Source organism: Chlorocebus sabaeus, chromosome 4, assembly GCF_047675955.1.
Source record: "Chlorocebus sabaeus isolate Y175 chromosome 4, mChlSab1.0.hap1, whole genome shotgun sequence".
Taxonomy (NCBI): Eukaryota; Metazoa; Chordata; class Mammalia; order Primates; family Cercopithecidae; genus Chlorocebus; species Chlorocebus sabaeus.
In genome coordinates this window covers 55,430,194-55,436,789 of record NC_132907.1, presented here as the reverse complement: position 1 = coordinate 55,436,789, position 6,596 = coordinate 55,430,194, and the positions used below count along the sequence as shown (strand labels likewise).

Genomic DNA, 6,596 nt, shown 5'->3' with positions numbered 1-6,596 from the left:
TAAATCCATAAAGTGTGCCTTTGTTTTTTTGGTAAAAACCATGCAAGCATTCCACTTTTAACTTCTTTTGGATCATAGGATGGATTTATCTTCCTCATTAAAAAACTCCCCTTGCTTGAAACTTCCTCACAGTTACAGATTTTTTTTTTTTTTTTTCACTAGAGTGTTTGATCATTTGAATAGCACTGTATGGACCACTCTTTGATGGTTTATATTCTCCCAACGTGATGCTCACTTCTGTTCATTACCTTATTTTTCATTATTTCATAATTTGTCTTTTTGTATTTTATGACTGCTTCCTCTGGGATTTTTTTTTTTTTTTCCCTAGAAAAATGACAAGAATGATCCACATAAGTCCATAAGAGAGGCTGTAAAATAAACATTATACCATGTGTGGGGTAAAAAAATAAATAAATAACTGCAAATGGCTGTTCTCACTTTCTGGCATTTACACACATGGCCATCTGTTTGAGGGCTGTTTTAAATGGCTGTTTTCCAACATTTATGTAACTGGCCAATTGAAAGGAAATGACATCATCAAGTTTCCTGAAGGCTATAGCAGGAGCCTTGAAAAAGTTCGGAAATAAATTGCTTAGTAAAGAGAAAGATGTTTTTCAAATGTCTCTTTTTTATATGTACTTCTTTCTTATTTCTAGCATTTCTAACATTTTCCCCCTTTTTCTGTACATTCTGTGTTTACACCCCTCAATATTTGCACAGTCTACTTTGGAGCTTCTCTAAATTGTGAGGGAGTTAAAGAGTAAAATACTCTCTTTGTTGAGTCTGTACAATCTGGTCCGAACGTGCTGAAAACCATTTCTGCACATTTTTCTGACCTACTTAATATCCAAGAATGGACTTGATTGACTTTGTCACTCAAATGACGGCAGATTTTGAACTTGTAGACCTAGGCCTTGAAAAGCATGGAAATAATTCTGGGTAGACATAGACTGTTCTGCTACCAAGGCGCTGCTGTAACTACCCCCTCACGGCGCAGCCCATAGAGTATGACTGGGTGAAGAGGAACATTTGGAGAGTTTTTCAAATTTGTTGGAAACACCAAGAAATCAAAGGTAGGAAGGGAAAAGGTTTTTATTTTTATTTTTATTTTTATATACTTTTAAGTTCAGAGGCGCATGTGCAGGTTTGTTACACAGGTAAACATGTGTCATGGGGGTTTGCTATATACATTATTCCATTACCCAGGTATTAAGCCTAATACCCATTAGTTATTTTTCCTAAGCCTCTCCCTCCTCTCCACCCACTATCCTCTAATAGACTCCAGTGTGTGTTGTTCCTCTCTATGTGTCCATGTGTTCTGATCATTTAACTCCCACTTGTGAGAATATGTGGCGTTTGGTTTTCTATTCCTGCATTAGTTTTCTAAGGATAATGGCCTCCAGCTCCATCCCTGTTCCTGCAAAAGCCATGATCTCATTTTTTTATGGCTGCATAGTATTCCATGGTGTATATGTACCACATTTTGTTTATCCAGTGTATCACTGATGGACTTTTATGCTGGCTCCTTGTCTTTGCTATTGTGAATAGTGCTGCAATCAAAATATGCATGCATGTGTCTTTATAATAGAATGATTTATATTCCTTTGGGTATATACCCGGTAATGGGACTGTTGGGTCAAATGGTAATTCTGTTTTTAGGTCTTTGAGGAATCACCACACTGTCTTCCACATGGAAAGGACACAAATGGTTGAACTGATTTACATTCCCACCAACTGTGTATAAGTGTGCCTTTTTCTCCACAACCAGGTCAGCGTGTGCTATTTTTTGCCTTTTTAATAATAGCTATTCTGACAGGTGCGAGATGGTATCATATTGTGGTTTTGGTTTGCATTTCTCTAATGATTGGTGATGTGAGTTTATTTTCATATGATTGTTGGCTGCCTGTATGTCTTCTTTTCAGAAGTGTCTGTTCATGTTCTTTGCCCACTATTTAATAGGGTTGTTTGTCTTTTTCTTGTAAATTTGTTTAAGTTCCTTCTAGATGCTGCATGTTAGACTTTGTCAGGTGCATAGTTTGCAAAAACTTTCTCCCATTTTGTAGGTTGTCTGTTTACTCTGTTGATAGTTTATTTTGAGGTGCAGAAGCTCTTCAGTTTAATTAGATCCCATTTGTCAATTTTTGCTTCTGTTGCAATTGCTTTTGGCTTTCCCATCATGTTTTTATAGCATAGTTTACAGATCTCCTTGTCCCTGAGTCTTTCAGTAATTTGGACCACTGGACCAAAGAGTTCTTTCATCTGATTCCAAAATTAAGCCATCTCTTGGGAAAACCTAGCAGCTGCATTTAAGGCTCACATTTGTATGGAAAAAGTATTAATGTTAGAGAAAATTAAGTGTATCTGCTCTTCAAACTTTCTTGGGAGGTCAGAGCAAATAGTTCATCTAAGCAGCAATCTACTTAAGCTCCTATATTAAAAACTTTTCGGAATTTTTAAATGCCTTCATACAATTTCAATCTACTGTGGCATTCTATTCTACCAGAATGTTGCAGTTGCTTGCCTGAATCACCATTCTTTCAAGTTAGGAGGGGAGCATCACTTAAAAATTGTGCCCTTTCCACATTGCCTGCACTTGTTTGAAATTTTCTCCCCGTCCTGCTTCCTTCTCCTCCTCTTTTCATCATCACTGTGGGTAGGAGACATGGTTGGTGCTCCACCAGATTTCCTTTGCCAGCTAGTGCATCTGTACTCAGGTGTTTTGGGTTCTTTCTGGAGGCTTGCCCTTTGCTGATAGGAGCCACCTGCTGGGGTTACAGCACCACCTTTCCTCACCCTTCTGGGTCACCAATGGCTGACTGGTCTGGGGGTACAAAAGCCTGGGCACATATCCTCAAGGTGCAACAAGGTTGTTTCTTGGGGGGTGTGATTGTCGGAGGTGTGATTTATGCCCCAGTTTCTTGGGCATCAGCCAAGGTCATACTTTACCTGAGACCACATCTCTCCTTTGCTATTTCCCCATCACTGTTCAGTTTAATCTACTGCCTTCTAGGTGTTTCCTAAAGATCACTCCTTCCATACATCACATATATCTGAAGCCCTTTCTTGGTCTCTGCTTTTAAGGACCCCTATCTAAGACACTGTGATTACCAACGATGATATCTGAGTGATGAGTCTACAAAATCCTATGTTACAAGAGTCCAAAGCATGAGGAGGGGTCTCTATCAGGGTAGATGGCAAGGGAAGGGATGCGCTTGTGAGGTTGTGAGTCAACAGCAGTATCTAAGGGAAAACATTTAAGGTGAGAGTTTAAGAGAGAAGGAAACATTGGTACTTGTTAGGTTACTTGACAGAATTTAATTAAGTTAGTAAAAATTGCAGAGGTAGATGAAAAATTGTTTCTTGGATAAGAAAAAAAATAACACTTATGATTGAAGAAAATTTGGAAAACACAGAAAAGTGTAAAAATAATATCAAAATCACCTGTAATTCTACTATCCAAATATCACCCCTATTTTTGTATGTTTCCTTCCAATTTTGATGTATCTATCTTCCTATCTCTGTATTTTATTCATACAATTTACATTTATAAATTGAGAATTGCTATATATATAATTTAACATCCTTCATTTTCTTCCTGAACCTTACGTACATTTTTATGCCGTGTAGTACTCCTTGAAAATCTGATTTTCAATATCTGCATAATATTAAGTTCTATAGACTTGCCATAATATAAATATATACATATAATCAGAATATAGGTTACTGTCATTTTTTTGCTGTGTAGAGCACTGCTATAAGAATAATAGCCTTGAATATAAATCTTGGTGTTTATTTTAGATTTACATTTATAAGCTACATTTACTGTAGTTGTATTACTGGGTCAGATGTATGAACATTTTAAATAACTTGCTAGCTTATGTTCTAATTTTCATCAACATAATGCCAATTATTTTCCAAAAAATATGTGCCAATATATAAATGCTCCAATAAAAATACCACTTTATAATGCCATTAGTAACATTCCATATTAAATTTTTGAGCAAATTTTGTACTTAACATTATATTTTTTTTAAAAAAATTTTTACTTTTTAAAAATACATGCTGCTTGGATTTTTTGTCCTTCTTAAAGACAAAAAACTTTTTATTGTTGTTACTGTAGAATAAGCATGTTATTGATTGCCTTTTTTCTTTTAGTAACGCCTTTTGCAGGCCTCTAAACAGATGCCCCATAGAAACTGTATATTTCAAAAACATACAAACAGGTTAAATTGCTGGGGGAAGAGGGAAGAAAAAGGTTCAATCAACTCATTTTTGCAGGGCATGAGATGCAAGCAATCAGTTGAATTCCTTCACTTCATTACAGTCAATCAAATCTTTATTTCAGTTGAATTGTCTTAATACGTTGACATGCCACATCACAAACACAACTACTTATGTTTTTGTCTTAGGGACATTTCATCCCTAAATTAACATTACTGCATATCTGAGTGATCCAGAAATTATGCTCAATATTAGTAGGACTTAGTAAAAGTAAGAGCATAAAAGTAAATATGGTAAAAGAAAATTTAATAGAACTCAAAAATATCATGTGGCAAGAAGGAGCATGCAAATGATGGAATGACAGCAAGGGGGCTGAATGGGGAAATGCAGAAGGCAAGGAGTGTATAGGGTGCATGTGAACAGCCATGCAGTGCTATGCAAGCCATGGGAAAAGGGCATGAACCATCTTCAGATTTTTCCTTTATCTCTCAAACGGTTTCTTATGGAATGGGTCTGGTATGTTCTCTATTTTATAATGCACCAAGTGATGTGTAAGTAAGAATATGACGCTGTCATGGTTAATTCACTCATCTAATATGTATGATACTATAAATAATCCCCCAATTCTTTGATTGAGCTACAATGGTGACTAAATTGTACATGTATTTTTGCTAATATAGAATATGAATCTGTGTGCATGTGATTTCAATAGAAAAATGTTTAATTTTTAATTAATTATAGGTTTGTTAACAGCATGAAGACTACAAGAAAAAGAATGGAAGAAAGAAGTGAAAGAGAAACAAATAGGGGAGGGGGTCTCTTGGATGACTGGGAAGGAAAGGAAAACCAGAAAAAGGAGTCAGGACGAATGCCTGACAAAAAACTCTGCTGCAGGGACGCTTTCACAGGAAGCAGATTCAAACTTTCTATGACTGAACAGGATATTTTCCATTTGTTGCTCCTTTGATACCCAAGCTCCTCAATGGTGGTCTTCTTCAATGAGACACTTTTACTAGTGATCATATTCTTGCTTCTTTTTGTTTTGTTTTTTTTTTTTTAAGTATGTTGCTGCTGTACTTTTAAGAAAGTTGTGTTTTATCTTAGTACTGTGATGTTCATAAATGGTATAAAACATAATTTTACCAGTAGCTTTAATGGAATACTTTTTTACAAACAAAATAAAACTTGATCTTCTTCCAACCTATCCCCACATCAGAACTAATTTTACTACATTTTATTTTTCAAAAACTATTAATTCAGTCAATTAATATTGACTTTGGACTACATTGGGTTATTTTTAATGAATTGCTCTGGTGCAGCTTTATTTTGTCATGTCCTTTGTTCTTGCTCTTTCTTGTCTACCTACCAGTTAAAATATGAAACTCACGAAGCATTTAGCTCCCTGGATAGTGATTGCTATCTAGGGTGAATCATGCAAACTTTCATATTGTCTAAACTATAATTCAGAAATATAATATGGCTTAAATGGGAAGTTGGGGCTAATGTTTAACAAGTGTGCACCATACTTTATCAGTTCTCTAAGATTTGTTTTCTACAAACAAAATGTTTATGTCATGGGCTACCTTTAAGTGGTAATTCTAAAGGCCCTTTCTGACTTGTTTATTAACTTTTTCAAGTCTTCAGGCCGCTGAGTTATTTGGTGCACAGAGTAATACCAAATCATGTCTGAGAAAGGCTCCATGATTCCCAAAGTGCCTGATTTTCCACCTCTTCCTATAAGAAGTAGTAACAGATATGCTAAATGAACTGGGGAGATAAGAATTAAGCCTATGGCTAGTTTAAACTTTCCTATGGAAAGATTTTAATGTTTCCAAGTAGACAGTTCGACTGAGACAATTTTATATAATGTGATACATACGATTTAAAAATCTACATCCAAAAAAGCACATAAAAGACACACCCTACTTTAGCTATGTGTGATTATACTCAGCTATGTATGCATAATATAACATATGTATATACATACACGCATATAGTTTAGACACACCCTACTTTAGTTATGTGATAGTATATGTATATGACTTAGAAACCCTACTTATTTTTTTCTAAAAACTAAAATTTTTTAGTTTTCTCTAATTTTTTAGTTTTTTCCTCTGACCCTAAAATTATGTGTGTGTGTGTTTGTTTGTTTTGTTTGTTTGTTTGTTTTGGAGACGGAATCTCGCTCTGTCCTCTGTCACCCAGGCTGGAGTGAAGTGTTGTGATCTCAGCTCACTGCAACCTCTGCCCCCAGGGTTCAAGCAATTCTCCTGCCTCTGACTCCTAAGTAGGTGGGATTATAGGCATGCATCACAATGTCTGGCTAATTTTAGTATTTTTAGTAGAGATGGGGTTTCGCCATATTGGCCAGGCTG

The 6,596-nt window shown here is 35.7% G+C and overlaps 1 long non-coding RNA gene across 1 annotated transcript; it reads left to right on the top strand.

The window, feature by feature from the left end:
• Positions 1-563: 563 nt before the first annotated feature.
• LOC119621419 (uncharacterized) lies at positions 564-5,425 on the top strand. Its single transcript, XR_005237976.2, has 3 exons — positions 564-595; positions 1,660-1,768; positions 4,963-5,425. It is a non-coding gene; the product is annotated as an uncharacterized lncRNA (long non-coding RNA).
• The last annotated feature ends 1,171 nt before the right edge of the window (positions 5,426-6,596 follow it).